This window comes from Otolemur garnettii, unplaced genomic scaffold (assembly GCF_000181295.1).
Source record: "Otolemur garnettii isolate 467f Iridium unplaced genomic scaffold, OtoGar3 scaffold00009, whole genome shotgun sequence".
Lineage (NCBI taxonomy): Eukaryota > Metazoa > Chordata > Mammalia > Primates > Galagidae > Otolemur > Otolemur garnettii.
Window position 1 is genome coordinate 18,651,574 of NW_003852404.1, and position 23,455 is coordinate 18,675,028.

General features: G+C 33.9%; 1 long non-coding RNA gene across 1 annotated transcript in view; it reads right to left on the minus strand.

Annotated features, from left to right (window-relative positions):
• LOC111723218 overlaps positions 1-21,480 on the minus strand; it is a 204,092-nt gene extending 182,612 nt beyond the window's left edge. The window contains exon 1 of the long non-coding RNA XR_002771804.1: positions 21,065-21,480. This is a non-coding gene — a long non-coding RNA (uncharacterized LOC111723218). The remainder of the gene's footprint in view (positions 1-21,064) is intronic.
• Positions 21,481-23,455: the final 1,975 nt, after the last annotated feature.

Below are 23,455 nucleotides of genomic sequence, written 5' to 3' on the forward strand. Positions count from 1 at the left end.
AAATTTAAATCAAAACTCATCAGATTTTTCTAAAAAATTAAATGCATTGTTCTGGATAGTATTTTCACACAAAATCCAAATACTACATATCTTATTATGCTATATTTGCAGTTATTGGTACTGAAACAATTAAGTCTATAATTTCTGTGGAGAGCAGATAACGGAGAAAAGTCATTGCCAAAAGGGTGAGGATTTTATCTCCTTTTTAGCTGAAGTCTTCTTTTAAAAAAAGAGCATATAACAAAATTACAACATACAATTTCCACATTATGACAGATAAAACTTAGTCTTTTATTCTTTTCACCGTGTAGAAATTGACCATGAAGAGAATTCTTTATATTTTACAGACTATGATTTTAATCAAAAATGACTTTGGAGCTACCATGCCTGGTTTACAGTAAGAAGCTGAGTTATTCTGGAAACCAATGCTATTATCTTTACTGTTACTTTAAAGGTCATTTTTTTTTTTTTAACTTCAGAGTATTAGGGAGTATAGATGTTTTGTTTACATATTTTGCTTTTGTATAGATTGAGTCAAAGTTGTCAGTGTGCCCCTCACCCAGATAGTGTGCACTGTACACAGGTGTGAATTTACCCATCCTCCTCCCGCCTGCCCCCAGCTTGATTTTTGTTGAGAGTCCCTTCCACATGGGCACTAAAGTGTTGTTTGGATGGTTCCAATTTAGCATTGAGTGCATGTGTTTGTTTCTCCATTCTTGTGATATTTCACTTAGAAGGATGATTTCCAGTTACATCTACGTTGCATCTAAAAGATTCTAGACTGCTGTTTCTTGGGGAGGTCATATTTTAAAAGATGGAGTCTGGGAAAGTTGAGCTTATAAATAAGAAAAATGTAAAAACAATAAAGTGTATGTCATCTGTTCACTCCTTCAGAATGCCATCGCTTTTCTCTCTCAACTTTATTCTTCACCCATTTCCACACACCTCCTACGATTTTTCAGAATCTTCATGCAAAGGAGTTATTCCTGCAAAGTTTCGTTCTTTATTTCTCTTTCTCTCTCTCTTTCTGGATGGGATCTAATTCTGTTGTCCAGGCTAGAGAGCAGTGGCATGATCATAGCTCACTGCAGCCTCAAACTCCTGCACTGGAGAATTTTCCCCCTTGAGCCTCCGGAGTCACTGGAATTACAGGTATGAGCCAGTGTACCTAGCTCCTTTGCAAAATTGCTATTGAGCTATGATAGGTCCTATGTGTTAGAACTTAGTAAAGACACCAAGTAATGTTTCCTCACAGACAGTTTCTCCAAGATCAATTCAGCATTATTAGTTAATGACATCATTATGCAAATTTGGGGAACTAACAAATATGTAGTATTAATAAAAACAAGAGCGTAGTAGTTACCAACCATATTAGCTCCTTTTATAATTTCAGCTTAACTCCACCTTCATCTCTCTTCATATTACCTTCCTTTCTAACTCAGTTGATTTTCGATTTTCGCTTCTTTATTATAAATCCAATGAATCAGGTGTTTTTTCAAGTAATCTATGCATTACAAATTAATCTTTAGTTTTTTTAGTTTCTGAATCTAATTACTCTCAAACAGTTTTTTAAATCTTCTAGCAAAAGTTTCAAAACATTTTGGAGGTATATTGTGTACACATAAGAGTTATGTACATTGAGTTGTGAAATCAAATTAGAATCTTTTAGGTAATGGCAAAAAACAAACTGATGTTTAAAAATGTATTAGACAATCACAGCTTAAGTTCACATAAACTTACGAAAATGATATGTCACATCTTATATTCTCAGCTAAGAACAAGTAAACTTTATTAACTTTACATCTTTTGTATTAACTTGGAACACCTTCTTAGTAAAGCATCACAAAAATGGAGAAACAAGAATCCAAGGTACTCAATTCTAATATGAAGGCAGTAGATGATCTAATTCAAGGTGGGGTTTAGGAAAATGAGGGAGCAAGGAGAGTAGAGGAGGAGGAGAATGGGGGGGGGTCACAGTCTATGGCACACCATTTGGGGACAGGACACAATTATTAGAGGGAATTTACCTAACAAATATAACCAATGAAACCTAATCTTTGTACATCAATGAATCCCAAACAATAAAAAAAATTAAGCAACTTTTCTATTAGAACTGATCTAAAATTATTTTAAGTCCCTATCACAGTTTCTTCAAATTTTATGTAATTGAAACAAAAGAAGTATCTATGAAAGATATTAAAAATTGTATTACTTAAATCAAGTCTGAGAGCCATTTACATATTATCTAGGGGCACCTTGCTCACCCTTCAGAACCAAAGATCCTGTTCCGAGAAGGGAAATGTGGATCTACTATAGATTAAGGAAAAATTTCTGCTTGTAAAGGGCAAAATGGAGACAAGTCACAATTCCTCTGAATAAAAAGAAATTTCCTGCAAACCTAGAAAGAATCTTAATGGTTTTGTTCACTGGAAGGGGAAGTAAACTCCAGCGAGAAGAACAGAGAAAGAGGTACTGTGGAATGTAGCTGTGGATGTGGTGTGAGTATGGAAATCGGATAAAGTACTTTTGCTATCAATATTTTACAGTGGAGATATAGGTGGAAACAAATCTATAAAAAACTAATCATATAAATAGGCAAAAAATAACATATCTCTATGGTCTTATTAGGACTACAGAATAAAGTCTGATTGACTAGAAGGACTTTATTTTTTATTTTATTATTATTATTATTTTTATTTTTATAGTTTTTTAGCCAGGGCTGAGTTTGAACCCACTACCCCTGGCATATGGGGCCAGCGCCCTCCTCCTTTGAGCCACAGGTGCCACCCAACTAGAAGGACTTTAAATGGAAACTTGAAAGACAAGTAATGATAATAACAACAACAGTTTCAGGCTGTTGCAAATTCTTTAAATGTGTCATGTTACTTAATCTTTACCTGAAGTCTGAGATGGCACTAGGGTCTACATTTCCTTTTCTATTTGCAATTTCAAATCCAAATTATTTTTAAAATAAAATACTTTACACGTTTGTAACTAAATTTGAAGCAAAAACTACTTGTGCTATTTATTTATTCACTTTAATGTGAATATTCATATGTATCAATGCATAAATATTAAGGTCTTTGGTTATAGGTTGCTGTGAAAGCCATTGCTGGAGGTGCTACATGATGCACCATATGACCATTCTACTACCTCTCTAAAATTCAAGCTAGTCTAAGTTCTAAAACACATGTGGAACCCAAGAGTTTCGTAGTGAGACATTAGGCAATTCAGTAACTTGTCCAAAGTGAAATAGTTATTAAAAATAAAAAGTAGGATTCTGTGGTATATGTACACCATGGAATACTATGCAACCATAAAGAAAGATGGAGTCTTTACATCCTTCATGTTCACATGGATGGAGCTGGAAAGTGTTCTTCTTAGCAAAGTATCACAAGAATGGAAGAAAAAGTATCCAGTGTACACAGCCCTATTATGAAATTAATTTATAGCTTTCATATGAAATCTATAACCTAATTACAGCCTAAGTATATGAGGAGGGGGAGGGAGAAGGGAGGGGGAAATGGGTAGAGGGAGGGTGATTGGAGGGATCATTTCTATGGTTTATCTTACAAGGGTACAAGTGAATCTTTCTAAGAGTAGAATATGATTGTTTTAACACAATAACTAAGAAAATGACATGAAGGCTATGTTAACCAGTTTGATGAAAATATTTCAAATTGTATATGAAAACACCATACTGTAACCTAACCCAGAATTGCATTAATGTACATAGTTATCATTTAATAAAAATTAATAAATAAACAAAAAAATGTAGGATTCTTTTAGGTAGAGAAAAAGACTTGTAGTCTCAAGGTCATATGTGGCCCTCCAGATCCCCAACTGTGGTTCCTAGACCCAAATTCCTTTATGAAAAGGATTTGTTTTGTAAAATTTGGATTCAGTCAAAAAGCCTCATTCAAGGACCCAGAAGGCCACATGCGGCCCCCAAGGTTGCAGGTTCCCACCACTTTATTGAAGTTGATTCAATAAAGTCATTCATACACCAGGGTCATAAAAGACTCTTTGATACTAGAGATGTGATTTTAATTTTTGAAAGAAAATTCAGGGAAAAGGGAAAAGGTAGACAACATCCATAGGAATGAATAAAAATTTGGAGATCAGTTAGAAAATTGCCACAATTTTCTAGCTACAATATGTCAGCTAAGCTCTGCAGGACAAATGGCACAGAGGATGTCTATCTTGAAAACATCCTTAAACCCGTATAAATGGAAATTTTATTACCTGATGAGACTTCGTTAGAGGGTTATGAGGATGGAATAGCAGTAGGTGGTGACATATGATTTGGATTTATTATTACGGTGGATGGATAGAATACAGATATTCTTAGGAATTGCTAAATCAGCAGGATATTTTCCATATATATATATTATTTTTTCCTAAATCAAGCAACACCTAAAGTCTCTGCATGGTCCTCTGCTATGTATTTGTCTCACTGGACTTGAGAATTCTGGGCATCCTTTGCTGTAACTTAATCCTTGGTTGCTAAAGCCTACTTATATTACCCTAATCTAGTACTCCACCACCAAATCTCCCAAACCGTATCATTTCTCAAAGCATGTGTATTTTTTTTTAACGTATCCCTCTAATTAATTTGTTTCCTATTCATGGCTTTGGTTAGCACTGGAAAGCAAAAGGAAAAAATATCCCACCACCCAGACTGACATTTTTTGTGAAATATTTGAGAGGAGGGAAACGTTGGCATTGATACTTTTATATCTGCAAGGCAACAGATTCCAGATTGAGAAAAGTTCTTAGATTTAAATCAACACATATCAGATACTGTGTTCTCCACTAGCAGATCCACATCTTAAGGTCCATCTTGCTCTTAAAATGGGTCTACTGGATTAGACAAAATAAGATTTTCCACACTGGAAACGTCAATTCAATTGTAAAAAATAAATAGATCAAAAGATAGAGCATTAAATGTGGTTTAAAGCAGGAAAAAGTACACTGCAAACTAATATATCTTAATTAAAAAAATGTTAACTTGACTTTGGGGCTCTATTTCATGTCTAAACAGTTGAATTAGGCTAAAGGGTTATTCCAAATGTAAATATTCAGACTGTACATAAAAGACAATCATTAAGCTAAATACTGATTTCCTTTCCAGACTTTAAAAATCATACCAGGTTTCGTCTGGTGTTTCTTTCCCTTAATTTACCAAATAATAGAATTAGTCTCAGAAAAGAATGAAGATAATTGTGAACACCATTCAGTCTTTGGATGATAATCAAAATATCCAGTTGTTTCCAAAAAGAAAACCAAGAGAACTAGAAGATGGATTTCATGAAGAATTAGGAGAGTTGAAAATGTAGATTTATATTTCATCTTCTCCTAAATGGAAAGCTGGGAATATAGGAAATTTAGATTTTAAATTAATTGCTTTTTCTTATGGGAACTTGCACTAGGAGAAGTGAATTGGATCCTTTGAAGTTTTGCCCTGGCTTAATTAATGTACTTACGTTTCCTTGAAGAAATATTTCAAAAGAAAATTATTAATGAAAGATGTGACTGGAATACCCACCAGTTACTGCTGATTTTAAAAAATACAAAGCAGACAACATTTAGTACTTTTCTTTTCTTTTTTTTTTTTTTTAGAGACAGAGTCTCACTTTATTGCCCTCGGTAGAGTGCTGTGGCATCACAGCTCACAGCAACCTCCAACTCCTGGGCTTAGGCGATTCTCATGTCTCAGCCTCCTGAGCAGCTGGGACTACAGGTGCCCGCCACGCCACAACACGCGGCTACTTTTTGATGCAGTTTGGCTGGGGCTGGGTTTGAACCCACCACCCTGGTTATATGGGGCTGGCGCCCTACCAAATGAGCCATAGGCGCCATCCAACATTTACTTGTTCTCAATATTCTTAGAAACTTGCCACTCTGTTTTCTGTTTTGTGCTTTATGATGGCAAAAGGTTGAATATGTTGATGCTTCTTTCAATGATGTTGTACCGAAAAAGGGTAACATTTCCAAGGAACATATCTCCTTTTCCATTTCTATCATGTTCACATTCACATATGGATTAAATCTTATATATCATCATTTAATTAGAAGAGTCGTTATTAACTTTGATTATTTAACAAATACTATTAACCACTTCTGTTATTACTGCTAATTTACAGATCAGAAAGGAGGATAAGGAAAGTAATTTTTCAAGATTTGATAACTAGTAAGTGGTAGAGGTGGGATTTGAAGTCATGTAATCTGTGTCCAGCATCCAGTTTTTAACAATGCTTTAAGGCTCTATTAACACCCAGTAGCCTTTCCAAGAGGCTGTAATAGCTGTTAATATCTATTTCTGTTTTTTAAAATTTGATATTAAAAATAATTTTTTCAAAACTATCTTCAACCTTTTTCTTTGTGAGGGGAGGGAGGAAGGGCGAGATGTCAAGGGTTTTATGTCTGGGCTAACAGTATGTAGTGAATAATAATTCAATCATTATACACTTATCTTCTCCCATTCCTCTAAGAGTATATTTGTTAGTGACTAAACTCATTTTGATTAAATCTTCCTGGTGATTACTTAAGAAATTTCCTGGTGACAAGTTGTCACCTAGAAAGCCAAAGGCAGTGGTCATCAGTGTCAGAATCATAAGACTATGAACTGGAGTATTTATCATTAAATCAAAGGAGAAAATACGAATTGAATAGAAATCTTCTGCTTCATTTTATTACATTTACTAAAGGGTGCTCCAGCATTGGTATGGACAAATTAATTATTGCATATGTCATTTCTGTGTTCATCTTCCTTAAACATAAAATTTCTTAATAATTAAATATAAGAATATACATTATTTATTAATTTGATTTTATAAATGGCAAAAATAATATTTCTCACTTTTATCAACATATGGTTTCTATCATATCCCCCAAAATGCCCAGAGAAATGACTAAACACATACACACAGTATTTGTTTGAAAAAATAAGCTAGGTACAGTTTTTAAATATGTTACTAATTTATTTTTAGATTATATTATAAACTAAATTATTAAATCTTTGGGGATAGTCTTTTTCATTTGTGGACCAGACACAGACACAATGATTACAAGTTACCACACACGTAGATCTTTAGAAATTACCATTTCATTAACTGACCATATTACAAAATAAGAATCAAAGGGTTTTTTTAATACTTAAGTTTTAATTAGATGCTATGCCTTTGTGAAGTAACTGATTCATTGAAAAGATAAGAGCCATAAAAGTAGCTTTCAGTTTTAGGCCAGGCGCGGTGGCTCACTCTTATAATCCTAGCACTCTGGGAAGCCGAGGTGGGTGGATTGCCTGAGTTCATGAGTTCAAGACCAGCCAGAGCAAAAGCAAAACTCTGTCTCTAAAGAAACAGCCGGGCTTTGTGGTAGGCACCTGTAGTCCCAGCTATTTGGAAGTCTGAGGCAAGAGAATCACTTGAGCCCAAGGGTTCCAGGTTACTATAATCTCAGCACTCTACTGAGGATGACAAAGTGAGAGACTCTGTTTCCAAAAAGAAAGAAAAAGGAAACGAATCTTTCAGTCCTTAAGAATATTAGCCATATGGAGAAGGGGAACCCACATATTTGTTGAACAACTATTATAAGCCATATCCTGTTCTGAAACAAAAATAAGAATAGGGTGCTAGATCCTATTAATAGGTTCAAACAGAATATCAATTACTGGTTTTGTTGAATTCAGTCACATTTCCAACAGGTTCAAATAATAAATAAAAGTGCATTTTTCATAGAAATATTTTCAAAGAGGTTTATACTGGGTTTGATTTTTTTTTTTCTTGTAAGTAAAGTACATAATAGAGAAAATGCACTTGCGTGGTTACCTTAATTTTAGTTCATTGCTGTTTAATGTTCATGCCCACGTTGTGACCTTCCAGGGACAGAAATACTGACCAATGTGCTTACGTTACAGACAATGTTGTATTCATTCCATACAAGACAGGTGAACGCTGACTAACTGCTTTAACTGTAGCTTGATTTTAATTATTCCAGGGAGAAGTTTGGTATTACTATGATCTATGGATAGTCTGCACCCTTTTTAATATTTTCCTTTCCTGTAATAAATGTTTACCTAATAGCTATTTCATATATCACCAGAGGCTACAATAAAAATGAATAGGGTGAATGAATAGTTTATCAGTTAATTTGGTAATATTCTTTTTAAAAGAGTACTTGGTTTTATTTCTATGAAAATTACTAATACAAAAGAATGGGCTAATATACACCTCTTTAATAATTCATGGCTTGAATTTTATTTAACCTTTTTATTTTTTATTTTATTTTATTTTTTTTGAGACAGAGCCTCAAGCTGAGCCCCTGGGTAGAGTGCCCTGGCTTCACTGTTCACAGCAACCTCCAACTCCTGGGCTCAAGCGAGTCTCCTGCCTCAGCCTCCCAAGTAGCTGGGATTACAGGCACCCGCCACAACGCCCGGCTATTTTTTGGTTGCAGCCATCATTGTTGTTTGACGGGCCCAGGCTGGATTTGAACCTGCCACCTTAGGTGTATGTGGCTGGCGCCTTAGCTGCTTGAGCCACAGGCGCCAAGCCATTTAACTTTTTTAGTACAATTCAAATTATCCATTTATCAAAATGAAATATATTATTATTTATCCATAGATACTAGGGCCTACAATGAACAAACTTTTCAATCAGAATTCCCATTTGGTATTCTATAAACTAGGATTCTTCGAAAAAGACAAGGGGAAAAATTGAAGAAATATCACCTGTATCCTTTCTCTTCAAAAGAAAGTTTATTGATAAGTTATGTTCTTGACTATTAATACAGTGAGAAAGCTATAATAGAGAGGAAGTCCCCCATGCTCCAAATGTTGTGATTGGCTAAAAAATTTGCCCTTTATCACTTCACAATTGGCCTAGACAACAGAAAAACATATTTTGTTTTTTTAGAGTTAAATAAAAATTCACATTCTCTGACTAAAAATGAAACACTTGGCTAAAATGATTACCTACTGATATACTGGTTCTTACTCCATATCACACAAGTGAAAAATAGTGTTTTCAGAATACAAATATCAATGTTTCATAATAAAAAATCACTTTTAATAAAAAGTCAAATCTATTGTTGTTTACCAAAATACAGTTTTATTTTCACTAAATAAAACCTTAAGGCGTAGATTATGATAGATAAGAATTCCATGACATAAAATAAATTCTAATAATTAAATTCATCTAGATAAGTAAATATACATATAATCGATACATTATTATATGTTTACTTGTATCTCTGAAAAATATGCTAGTTTTGTGAATTGTATTTATTTCTTCATGACCCAGTCCCTGTTTATAAGAGTGTATTAAAGCAAGCAACCATAGCCTTGCAAGAAAACAGAGACTGATAAACTAAGTAGCACAGTATCTTCAAAACAAAATTGCTTAATTGTTACAGCAAGAATAACAGGCATGCGTTCAATAAGGTGAATAAATACTTTCAGTGGAAAGTTCAATGTGTTTGTCACTAGAGAATGGATATAACGTTGACATATTTAGTCAAAGATCCCTAAATGGAAGCACTTTAAATATATCCAAAGTAATTCTATAGTTGTTTCCATCTTGATCTCTACTTGTTTCTGGTCAATTCATTGTAAATAAACATTTTCTTTTTTTAAAATAAATGTCTTCTTCAAAGGCAATTCATTTTGCTTCTCAAATTCAAGCCATGGACCTGACCTTTTTACACAAGGAAATCAGAGTAACTCCAGTCACTTTCATGGGTCAGTAATGACCAATTTATGCCAAGTGACATCCCAGAGGAAAGGAGTCCAATACGATGAAGTCAATCAGACCTTTCCAAACCCAAGCCACATAGTATAGCAGGATGAAAAACTAGTCATTTTTTGAAATGTCCATATTGCTTTGTTTATTGGGAAGCCTGTAGACATGGTACACGTTAGAAAATATATTTAATACCTAAGATAAAATTATGGGGAAAAAAAGCAGTGTCACACAAGCTGGTCTTTTTTTCTTATCAGCTGCAAATACACCTAAGGAAGCAGAAGTCCAGCAGTGGAGGTTTGCGGTGTCCATCGCATGTCTGAGTGGCCAGCACATGGTCTGTACATTCATCTGGGAGGGAAGCTGACTGCTAACTGGTGTCAGAAATAGGATCAGTATGGGCCATTGTATAGTTGTCAAAAGCAATAACAAGATTTAAACATCATTGACCTTAGTCAAATTTGAACTGATTGTTAAAAAAAAATATTAGAAAGTGATGTTAACATTATAAGGGGTCTAACGTCTTTAGCTTATAACCTCCAAAAGAAATGTGAAAAATCGTTTATCATTTATTATTGATAATTTCCATATTATATAAGAATTTTATAGCATCATCCATATAAATAAAATACTTCAAAAATACTTTGGGAAACGTATTAAGCCCCTAGTTTTAGTTATAGAGATGTAGTCTGTTATAATAAAAGATAATAGATTTGGAATGGAAAATAATTTTCAGTAAGGGTCATAGCTCAGTCTTTACTGGCTATCGGATACTAATGATTTTATTATTTGGGGTCAAGGAGTGTGATAACTTTCCCTCCCAGGGCTAATATGTGTACTGTGTGAAAGGCTTGCAAACAGCATTTTGATGTACTGCTTTCATCTTATTTATTTTATATAAGCAGTTGCTTATTAGCAAGTGTGAGTAATATCCAGATGACAACCCCAGACTGTTTATCAATACAAGCAATGTAATAAATATATTCATTAGCACTTGGGGATGGGATGCACTCGATAGACACTTGTAAATACATTCAGTAGGTAATTTGGTTAAGCACATCTAAGTAAGTTAAACTTTTTTTGCCTGTAATAAAGAACTTCCAACTTTTTTGTTATGAAAGTTTGTGTTAGCAGAATAAAACATCTTAAATTTGAGTATAGTCACATGAACTGTGGAAATATCAAAAAATAGCATACAAAATAATAAGAAAATTCTTTCTAAAACTATCCCCAATACTTTTAAACAAATATTTATCTCTATTGTCAAAATATTGAGTCTTTGTCCATATCACTTGTAAATATATGAGGTTAAATATGTTAAAAATCATTCCAAATTATTCTGTGTCAAGGACAGTGGCTTAATTATTTTGCTTTACACCAAAAATTCAGTGATCCAGAATTCTTTTAAACAGACAATGATAATTGAGTCGAAAAACATGAGTATTTGGGCCAATCTAAAATTACAGTTAAATACTTGTAAGAAATAATAAGAGCAAAGAAATGACAGTAAGACATTTAAATATTATTATTTACTATTATACAATAGGAACATTTTTCAGCATCTCCTTGGAATGACATAAACTAATTCATTTCCCCGAAAATATTTTTACTGATAACTCAGAACTACTGAATCCCACCTTGCATGGTTTAAATATGGATCAGTTTCAGTGAGCATGCAGCCGTGTAAAGCATGAATTGCCTGTAGTACTTCAATTAAGATGATCCTATTTTCATATTTCATCTATTAGAGTGACTACTATATTTTTAGTAACAGATCTGCATTTTTAAAATTATGTAAAAAGATAACTGAAAACAAAAAGTGAACTTACACAGTAGAAGGAAAAATAAATTGGACCATAATCACACAAAGAAATAGTACAGGACAATCAAAAAGCATCGCCCGCGGACATGGACAAGATATTGAGTAACATAAGCCAGACAAAAACACACATACTGGGTGATTCTGTTTATATAACTTTAAGACCTGGTAAGGTCTTTAAGACCATATATGATGATAGATCTCAGAGAGGAAAGAGAGAGTCCTCTGGGGTGCTGGAAATTTTTATATCTTGATCTTGGAGATGATTATATGTATATGCATGTATATAATCACATCGATACACATGTGTAAAACATTAAGAATCATGAATTTTCAATACTTTCATTTAATAATATTCGTAATCTCAAAAAAAAAAAAAAGAAGTCCAGCGAAGAATCTTTACATTTCAGAAAGGATGTAAGTGAACATTTCAAAAAATAATGTATCAGAGTGTATCAGAGGGCCTTAGAATACCCAGGGTGGCCATAAAGTTCATGTGCAATTTTAACTTACTCACTATTTTAAATTGCACATGAACTTCATGGCTATCCTGCATGTCAAAAATAGAATTACAATTTACAAGCCTATAATAGTCTGACTTTCCAGAAACAATAAGTCATGGGCTAGTTTATATTCAATTATATACACTTTTTATTGGTCTTTTCAAAATTTAGCACTTAGTTTAAATACCCCTTCTTATCTTATTTCTATACCACTAAAGCTTTAGAACAAGAATATTTTTTAACTGGATATAAATGACTTTACAGGGTTAAGGGCCTTATGTAGACAAAGGACTATAAAACTGGTAGGAAAGTCTGTGATCAAAGCCAGCTCTCCAGACTCCAGTGTTATTATCATGAGTAGAAAGACCTTTTTCTCCCCCCAGGTCTACATTTTCTCTTGCATAAAACAAGAGTGTTAGAGAAGTAACAGTCAATGATCCCAGCTCTAAAATCAAAGAATCAAATGGATGAGAGTTGAAGAATGATTTTGAACCAAATTTTTGGTGTTTATCATATTTTGAATCATAATAGACACGATTGCATAAAACTTAAACAATCCTTATAAAAAGTATTTTATGCCCCAATTCTCATTTTTTAGGGTTAGTCCTATTTCTAGAGAGAGAAATCTAATTTTTAAAACCGTAGCCAACAATTGGTCCATAATAAAGTTCCAGTTTCTTTCTCCACAAGCACGTGATATGGACAAATTCTGAATTTATAAAGTGAACAGACACTGTCGCTTAGTTTGAAACACCTGGTACACAGCAGTGAAGCACTCCTGGAAGGCTTCTAAGGATTTGTTTCTGTTGGATGCCATAACAGAGTGCTTCACTGGATGGTATGGATGGCCACACTGAAAGCTCTATGTGCCTCTCCAATTTCCACACCTCTTCGGTTATAATAAATGTGTGTGTTGACAACGGAGCTGAGGCAACTTCCTGATTGAGTGTTGCTTTCCCCCTATTATGCTATTCCACAGCTCTTGTTATTTTAAGATATTGATGTACAGAGCAGCATTAGAAATGCAATCCTTGTCCATAGATATCATCATGTGTTTTCTGGTGAAAAAAAAAAAAAAACTACCTATGACCAAAATTCTTTTGATGGAGATTGATTATTGCTTAATTTTGAACACTACTAAAAATATTCAAGAAACCTACTATTAAAAACCTGGTATTTCCCACTCCTATCTGTCTGTGCCTGATTTTAATATTTTTAGAACTCTGTTTCTTCGATTGTTAAAGAAAAAGAGGGAGAGATAGAGAATGTTTAACTCAGAGGGTTGTATTTAATGTTCCTCACTCTCTCCAGGTCCAAAAATTATTAAAAATGTGGTACAAAGAATAACAGCTTGGGATAGAAGCATCATTAATACAAGTTCAAATCAAGACAGCAGTATTTACTAGCACTAAAATTAATTAAGCGCTCTGAGCATCCCTCTATATATTGGGATAATCATCCCCATCTCACATGGCTATTTAGACATTTAAGTGAGATACAGCATGAAGCACTTTGCATAGGATCAGAATAAGGGCATCATGAGCGGCCATGCATAATGCTTTCAAGGGCAGGAGTCAATCCCTTGAAAGAATGTTATAGACAGGATAGAGAAATATTCCATCATCCTGCTCCTAACACATGAGTCAGTTTTCTAATTACTGCCAAGGTCAAATTTTTGAAATTCTTTTAATAATGCTCTTAGCAAAGCAAATTAATACTGAAATCCTAATGGACTGATTATGACACATCTCTGTACTTTTACAGGGTAAGATTTCTTTAATTCCCTGATCCAATGCAATACCCCACAATCACCTCCTCTTTCTTTCTTTAATCGCTAACATGTCTTCCCAGAAGAGTTTTAGAAAAACTTGCCTATTCCTTGCTACAAACAGAAGATATCTATGTCAAGCCCAAGAAAATATGGTCAAGAACAGGCCTTCATTTAATGGGTTAATATTTACAGAAATGATGATGATAATATTACCACTATTATGGTAGTATGTAAGTAGCTACCAGCAAAATGAATGGATTAAAAAAAAGTTGATTTCCCAGATAGGTGGGTTCATGGTCATTGTTTATAATCTGATACGCAAAACAGTTTACCATTCTTTCATATTTCTAACAATGTACATATATCTTGCTTTTGATGTTTTCTTTATGATTAAGCAAAAAATAAAAAACAAAGATCACTCTCAGACATACACACGCATATACACACCACACCATTTTCTGAACACGTGTATACACATACCCGTACGTACTTTCCCCACCTATCCCTAAATAATCTTGCCTGTGACCGGGAAATAGATAACATAAATGGCATACGGCATAGAGTGTATCTGCCACACATAATCAGTATTTACAAAGCTGCTAAAACTTTTGGTCTAGTCCTAATTTCTGATACCTTAATGGTTCTGCTGCCACCTAAATGGACGTTGTCCCAGGTACTCAGAAGCATTACTTCCCATCACCTTGTAATCCTAGCAGTGATGCTTCTGATCCAATTTAAAAACCATTAAAGTCTAGCGACTTTTAAGCTTATTATAATTTAGCTCATTTCTGCAAATGTTAGGTTAGAAGAAAGCAGCTGTGCATTTGAACATCAGGAAATTACCTTTAATTGCACTTTTCTCAAGTGAGAAGTTACACCTGCAATGCTGTTTGTATAACTGACCGCGTAAACGCTGGTCAACACCTATGTTCTCTTTGTGATTTCATTTTGGGCCTCATGATTTCACGTCACTATTAATCTAGACTCTTGTGTGATTTAGCTATGGAAAGTGGAAAGTGTAAGGTATACATGCACTCATAAGTTGTTACTTATCTAAGAGGAGAGGGCAATTTTCACAGAGAACTATGGTTAATTCTGAAAGGTGACAATATATTAATGCTGTTTCATTCATATTTAATGATTTTGGCTTTGAACATTTAAATGAACTCTAGATATAAGGTGGCCTAATAACTTACGGTCTATGTAAGACCTATTCATTCAATAAATCAGGCCTCGGTCTTGAATGAGGCATTTTGAACTCCTGATAACCAAAATCGATTAATGCTTTCTAGTAACAAGTGTCAGTTTCCAAATTAAATATGTTGGCTCAATGTAAATGTTATAGTTCTATAAATATTCTGAACTGATTATTTCTCTGTTTCACTTGCCAAAATTACAAATCATTCTTTGTTTCTGTATCATCATTGATTATTTTCCTGACAACTGAAGGGGTTTTGGAGATAATTAAAGCACAGTTCAGTAAGAATTTTGTGTCCCTAAACTTTTCAAATGTCATCCTACCTGAACATTTCTAAAATTTGTTTTGAGTTGAGGGGATTGCTTGAGCCCAGGTTTCGAGGCCCTTGTTAGTTATAATTGCACCTATGAATAACTATCACCCTCCAGCCTAAGCAATGGAGCAAGACTGTGTCTATAAACTAAAATACAAAAAAATAAAAAAAACTGTATATGTACAAAAAAAAATCTCTCCAGGGAATATTTATGAATGGACCCTAGGAATGGAGAGGAAAGGACATGTGATCAGGTTAGAATCCCACAGAACAGGCAATGGCAATATATGGAAATTTTTCCAAAATTTCAGCCTTAGCAGAAAATTCACATCTAGATTACTATACTTCATGAAGAATGCCATAGAAAAATTTTAAAGTAATTAGTTTAAAAAGTGATTTGTGGAAGAAATCTCAAATAGAATTAGCTAAACCCTCAAGTTAAGCTTCACATCCACTGCTTCTATCCTGTTTAAATATTCTGGACTTGCAACAGGCATGGACATATACTACTCTGAAGACAAAGCACAGCTTAGTAACTCATGGGTACAATATGCATGTTCTACAGTTTATAGCAACTTGACTTTTCATGTACCACTGTCCATATTCTTCTGGAAAGTTCCCAGGGTTAGCACACAATGAAAACCTAATGATCATTGCTAAGGCGGAGTTAGCTTGTGATTATGCTGATTCATCCAATTGAATGTGTTGACCTCCACCAACTGGGAGTTATTATTATTATTATTATTATTATACATAGGTTAACCTTGCTTCTGCCAAAGAAACCCCATCACTGACTCTCCAATGAACAAGAATGTGTTTTGTTGCAGTCCTTTTTTCTTTGTAAAGATATCTGGGATTGGTGATGTAAGATACTGAAGCAAGACTTGGGGATTTAAATATGGGAAATGACTGCGTGGGCCTAAAACATCATAGATCCTCCAGGCTGGACCACCACTGGCTCTCTCGACAGTTCTTCAGTGAAGAACGAACGAAGGCTGCTCTCACAGCACACTGTCTATCTTTCCAATATTTTAATCATGTATGAATAGCAAGTACTAATTAGTCACTATAAAAATACACCATGTCATTAAGCTCAACCTTATTTTCTATTTCAGTTTTTAAACTGAAGCCCACAGAAAGCGAATATATTTCTCACATGTATATAAACGTTCAAGTAAGACAATCACACCTTTCATAATCTCTGCAAATAGTTAATGTAGTTGAGAGTAGGAAAGAACATTTTTTTTGAAATATTTTCAGACATTTCCCCTACAGATGTTGACCTGTTGTTAGTGGGAGAATGGAAAGGAATGCACCGACAGCTTGCTTCCAGGGTATTTTGAAAGATGTTATGTAAAGTTTCCATAACAGTTAAACCAAGACAATTACAAATTTAGTAGATAAGAATTTTTTGAAGAAAATGATAGCATTCCAGACTTTCCATAAATTAGTAAATTTTTCTTACCAATAAAAATCAAATATTTAGAATTACTCCATGAATATGTAGATGAGTACTAATTTATGCTGAATATTCAGTGCTTTAAATGATCCAGATCATCGGATATGATGTAATCGCTCATACTGATTCATACCAATTCATGTATTGATGAACTCAAAATAAGAAACTCCCCAATTTTTTTTAAATGGAGCAATATGGGATACGAATAAACTCAGAGTCTGTTAGCAGACTGTCTAATCTCGATCTTATAAGACAGATGCCTCAGGACATAGGCAGGCACATAGGTCAACAAACACCTAAATACATAAACGAGAGAAAACTCAAAAAATTTTTACAGATTTTTAAGAAAAAATTTTGTACATCAAGAAAGAGTTCCCTTTGCTGACCTCTTCCTCTTTACTTTGAAAGAAGGATGTACAGCTAGCCATAAATCATCGTTGTTTAAATATATAATAGGTCAGATTGCTTGAAAATGAACAGTGCCATGTTTAAAAATGGAATCAAATACTAATATTTGCTTTATGATAATTTGAAAATTAAACTGATGTAAAGTTAAAAAATTGCAACACGTGCAAATCGATTCTACTTTCACTTGAAAATAAAAATCAGATAACTTTTTACAATGTAATATAAATTGTATTAAGTCACAGTGCAATGTAAACAATGATTTGGTTATACACATAGATGCTACAATTATATGTTGAACCACTTGGAACTATGACAGTTGTTCATCTAATAAAAAAGAAAAATGCTGCAGTTAATTCTATGTGAAAAGTCTTCAATGCATTATAAATCATACATTTATTATATTTTGGAATTAGGGTAGTAATGAAATGACAAAATATTATTAGCAATTTGCAAGAGAAGTATCATCTTTTATTTTAGCACATGTTTTCTTTAGAACAACAAAGGTCGGTACCTACACCTGCTTCTCTTGTCCAAGATCATCCTGCCTGGACTAATCCTTTATAGCCAACGTCACTGAAGTTGTGCCAAAATTCAGTAATTATGTTCAACCTCATGTAGCTGTGCATTTATCTCACTGCTGAAGTTCAGACTTCTTAGAGCAAAACACTTCATTTAAATGATGAAATGCTCACTGAAAATGCCCCACTGTAAATATTTCTCACATTTAAAAAATTGTGGGTGAAATAATGCAGTGTTAACGCTTTCCTTTCAATACAAAGTAAAAGTTGATACTTAATTATTTTAAGTCTCTTTTAATTGGGAGAAAGAAAATATTTTATGTGCCTGTTGCATAATTGGAATGAAGGAACAAAAAGAGTCTGTCTCACTTAGTATGGTAAAGGTCCACAATTGGAATTTACATCTACAAATGAATTTCACTGCTTTCCGTATTGTAACATGGAATAAATCTTAATATTTCCGAAAGTATGGGAAAGCAAGAAATGAAAAAAAGTATTTAAACTATTCTTTACAAATAGAGTAAATTTACTAACATACTGAAATATTTTTCTTTTACTTAAAAGTAATTGTACTGCTGCATATTGTTCTTAAAATGTTAACTCAAGGAAAAAGTGTAATCAGCGTTTTGCCTTTATAGTCTTATGGAAAATTAGTTAATAATGATACTGCCAAAAAGCCTACCTTATGGAAGTACTCAATTATAATTCATTGCCATAGCAAAAGAGTGTAAATTTCCCAGCTGTTTCAGGAAAGAACATGATTTGAATTGTTCTCAATACTTGTTTCTCCTTTCATTCAAAAATATCTGCCTGTAATCGTGTACACTGAAGTTTCTTTTGAACTCACAAACTGACATATCTGTGTACTCTAAAAGTTCTATATTTAACGACATCTACTTTGCTATGACCTCTAATTAACCATAACAAAAAAGACCCTGTAATTTTCAGTTAAAGTATTTCTCCATAAATTTCAGGGAGGCATTCTGCCAATTTCAAATGCTAACTAAAATAATTAACTCAAAGTAATCAAAAAATAAAAACAGAAAATGTGTAGATAACAGCTGAACTTCAAAATGGAATTCAAAAATAATTCTAATTCTATTATTTCAGAGAGAATCTTGCTGAAGAAGGAAAACTCTGATATTTATCCTATACCTGTTTGATGATAGGAAATGATGAATAGTTTCATTTTTATCCAAATGGTGGAAATTAATTTTTTTCTAAAATAACAAGGAATCCATTAATTGAGAATTCATTTGTGACCTCACAGACAAGAAGAACTTATCCAGGGGCATCTCTATTAATAGCAATTTTTAAGTGCTAGGGATTTTAACATCTATTCCTAAGAAAATGCCAAATATTTCATGCCTCAATTCACCAATAGCAAGATATACACAGTATCTTAATTCAGTCCACAGTAATACAAATATATATAAAAATAACATATATTAATTAAATGGATCGGAAAAGAATCAAGCTGCATTTTGTAAATCTAAACTATATCGAAAGTTAATTTTCACTTTTTTTCTACCACCCAAATTAATAACATTCTACTCTATGGAAAGGGAAGATAAACATAGTGATAGTTATGGTAGACATTCTTATTCAGACAGCTTTAAACTAGGATAAAAAGGATAACACATCTAGCTCTTACCAATATTTTAAAGAGAAATATGATTATATTTAAATAAAAATAAAGCTGTACTCTAGCTTACTACAGAATAACATATAAGGGATGATAGTATTTAGGATGGAGAAAATAGAATTTCTTTTTAAAAAAACAAACAAAAACAGAGCAACTGAGATTCTACTTTTCTGTTTTTAATTATTCTGTAGTACATCTACTTTTAATGTCTAAAAATATTGCTGAATCACTGCTACATGAATTGCTAATATGGTTAGATGAAAATCTGGGGTTTTTAATACCTAGTTACTATATATGTCACTGCAACTTGTGAATTTAACTCTTAAAACACTAGCGTATAGAATAATGTTATTGTCTTACACGACAAAATTCAGTTACAGTAATATCAAAATTAACAACAGTTTCAAAAATGGGATGTACATGCCTTTGAGCTCCAGAATTTCTTTCATGAGAAACCTTTTCATTGCAAGACAGCAATTAAAAGTAATTATTTAAAGTAATTCAATGATGTTTATACGCCAAACATTTATATTAAAACATTTGTTAGAAATAACATCAAGGTGTTACTAACAACAAATGTTAGCATTGAAAAAAAAATCTCGTATACCAGGACATTTTAACATAACACAAAAACCACATTTTAAAAAATGTTAAGCTTAACTGTACACACAAGGTAACTTCTAGAAAACTTCATTACTTACTGTTCACTGAGTATTACTTACAGAGATTAACAGTTTTAAGAATTCATCTGTTATTTATCCTGTCTTGTTTTGAAAAACCTTTTCGTACTGTATACTTCTCAATTAGATGATCACCCCTACTCTGGTTTGCTGAGAAAAACAAAAACTCGGTAAATCTTCTCTAGGATCCTCCTTGTTCTCGTGGATTTTCGTTGCAACAAGCAAGGAATTCATAATGATAAAAGCAACAACATGAGGAAAGAAACATAAATACTTATTTCATATTTACTGTATAAAGTCATTTTGACATGCCTGTACAACTAGTTGTGGCAGCTTTCAGACACGGTTTCTAAAAAAAAAAAAAGAAAGAACGAACGAAAAGAAAGAAAGAAAAGAAAAAAAAAGAAAGAAAGAAATTGCTCCAGGTTCTTTATAGAAAGCTTGCCGCTGGGAAGTTGATTTTGGCCAAGTGCCAAACTCATGTGCAAAGGGGCCTCATTACAGATTCATGGCAGCCTTCAGCACTAACAAAAAATGTGACCCAACAGGCTAAATCAGCGACTAAAATTAAAAAGTAAGAGACAAAGACAACTTACTTAATATTCCTTCCAAAGCAACATTAAACTTTTTTTGGTAATTAAACCCTTATTAGTCTAATGCAGTGTTCCTCTGTCCTCAAATGATTGTACAATTACTCTTTAAAACTTGTCAATTTCCCTTCTAAATAACACTTTCTTTCTATGCCAGTTTACAAAGATTTCACCATATAATAAAACTTTATATCCACTGTAATGGGTTCAATAGCAGAAAACAAAAATCGTAAAAATGCAGACTACAGTATTCCTTTAAGATTTAAACAAACAAACAAAAAATAAGCAAACAATAGTCAGTATGTTTTAAACTTCTACAAAAGTGAACATGCGCCCTCTAAACTCATAGCGATTGCGATTAACAAGTCACCCTGCCCAACTTTCCCCCCCAAAAGTAGATTGGATACGTTGCCTTACCTAGATGTCTTCTGGCTTTTCTGCAGATCAAAAAGTTTCCTGCCTAAGCACACAGATATTCTTTCACAAACCATAAAGGCCCTTTTATGAATCCAGCACTGTAACAAGCTACTTTCCACACTATGTTGAGAGCCAGTGCGTCAGCTCTCAAGATAAAATACATTGCTAATACACAATTAGTGAGAGAGGTTGTCTACTAGAGAATTTATCTTAACGAAAGAAGGGTGAAAAAAAAAAGCTTTTTTTTTTTTTTTTTTGGAAATAGCAAAGAGGGTGCGGTCAGATGTTAGGTTTTTGCCTGAGAAAAGGGCTGTACACTGCACTAGTACCTAAATACTAGCAGAAGCTGCCTGGGAAGGGAGCCAATGGAAGGACTTTGTTTGACCCAGCTGCCAATCTCCCCTGAAGCCGTGCGCCAGACTAAACACTCACACTATTTTAACTCAAATCAGGCTACAGCAGCTGTTTGCTTTCCGGCTCTGAGCTCTGCACCCACCATGGCCGTGCAGTTCACCCGGAGCTTTGCTAGCAGCCTGGTTGAAATCTGTTCCGGGTGGGGATTGGTCATTGGAGAACAAATTTTAACCCTATTCCTCATGGCAAAGAGGCACTGTTTGTTGGTTAGCATTTGGAGTGGGTCATATGGGGGTAATTTTATGATCTTTTCAAAAAAAGAGTGTTACTTTACGTCATGGAGGAGTTTGGGCATTTGAAGGTAACAAAGATTCTTACATTTCTTTGAAACTCTACTGTAAACACGTCCGATATCGTCAAATTAACACTCAAATAGCCTTTGAGTGTACCAAGAACAAGGTCCCCACAGTTCACCTCTAACAACAAAGATGATACACTTTCACCCCAACTCAAAGCTCTTCAACTACAGCAAGATGGAAAGTTGGCGTCACGGGAGAGACTCACATCACTCTAAGAGTTTGCCCTGACTCCTCAAAACTCTGGAAAGTTCCCCCAGAAGGAACACCTAAGCACACAGAAGTTTGTTTTCCTTATATGAAAAGGTACCAAGTGACCCAATTTACCTTTCCTGAATTTTTAAGCATGTTTAGGAACTCACGTTGTGAATTGCAAAGCCTTAAATTTTGCCCATGGTTAGTCTAAAGTAAATAGAAACTAGAGGGAAGTTAGTCAGGGAAAGTAATAATCTAAGTCATAATCAAAATTATCTAACTATAGTAGAAAGATGAGATCCAATAATTAAGATCTATTGCATGCCAGATAGCAGCCAAACATTACGTCTGTGGAGAAAGTAAGTCAGCAAGTCATCTAAGGCGTGGAAGAAAGACTCAGAAGAGTATAAACATGGACTGTAAAAGGTACTTTACTCCTGACCAAATCCCTATTTATTGGACAATGAGGTGACAGCAGCGAACAACTTTCTACTTGGAGAATTTAGTGTCTGCGGTTGTGTCAGACAAAAGGATGTCTCTTCCGGGAGGGCAAATAGCTAGAAAGTTTTTGTTCTTGTTTTTTAACATGACTAACTTCAATCTGGCTTGGGATGGTTCCCACTACAGTCAGAAGAAGAGAATATGAAATGTGTGTGAAATACAGTAAAAGTGTATCCATGATGTTTTGTTACTGGAAAGTTGTTTCTTAGGTTTTAAGCAGTGTAGACTTTGTTTTTATTATTGCCCCAAATAATATGTCTGTTTTCTTATCTTAGTTTTGGAGATCTACATTATAAAAATTGCAATAGTCTAATAAAATATCATTCCCTCAGATACGACGTGATTACGGAAAAGTTTGCCGTATTAGGCTTTCTGGATGCATATAAACGGAAAGACCTAACTGCTTAAAATGAATGTTGTGATAATACTGCATGGTGAATGAGTAACTGTCCTTACTCTCAAAGTGTTACATCTTTAAACCCAAAGGGTTCTCATCATATCTGCCTTTGTATGTAGTAGTGTATAGTTTGACACTAGAAATTATTATGGAATTAATAAAATGCTGAGAAATGGGGCTTTGGGTCCCCTTATCTTCAAATCCAAGAAAATATTCAATATGCTTCTCTAAAGGGTCTATTACAATCTACCAAATAATCTCCCACTATCACATTGCTACACTTGTCTCTGCAGTAGCTGTATAATGGCAGTCCCATAGTCACTTGCTGACTGTAATAATTCCTTCCCTTACGCTGCTTCCTTGTCTTGTTCTTAGGTCTCTAATGTATAATTGCAGCTAGTTAACATGGGTGTTATGGGCTAAAATGTGTCCTCCTAAAATTTAGGTGTTAAGAGTCTTAACTCTTTTAACCTTAAAATGTGACTGTATCTGAGATAGCGTCTTTAAAGAGGAAATTAAGTTAAAAGAAAGTGGGCCCTAATCCAATATGACTGGCATCCTTATGAGAAAAGATCAAGCCACAGAAAC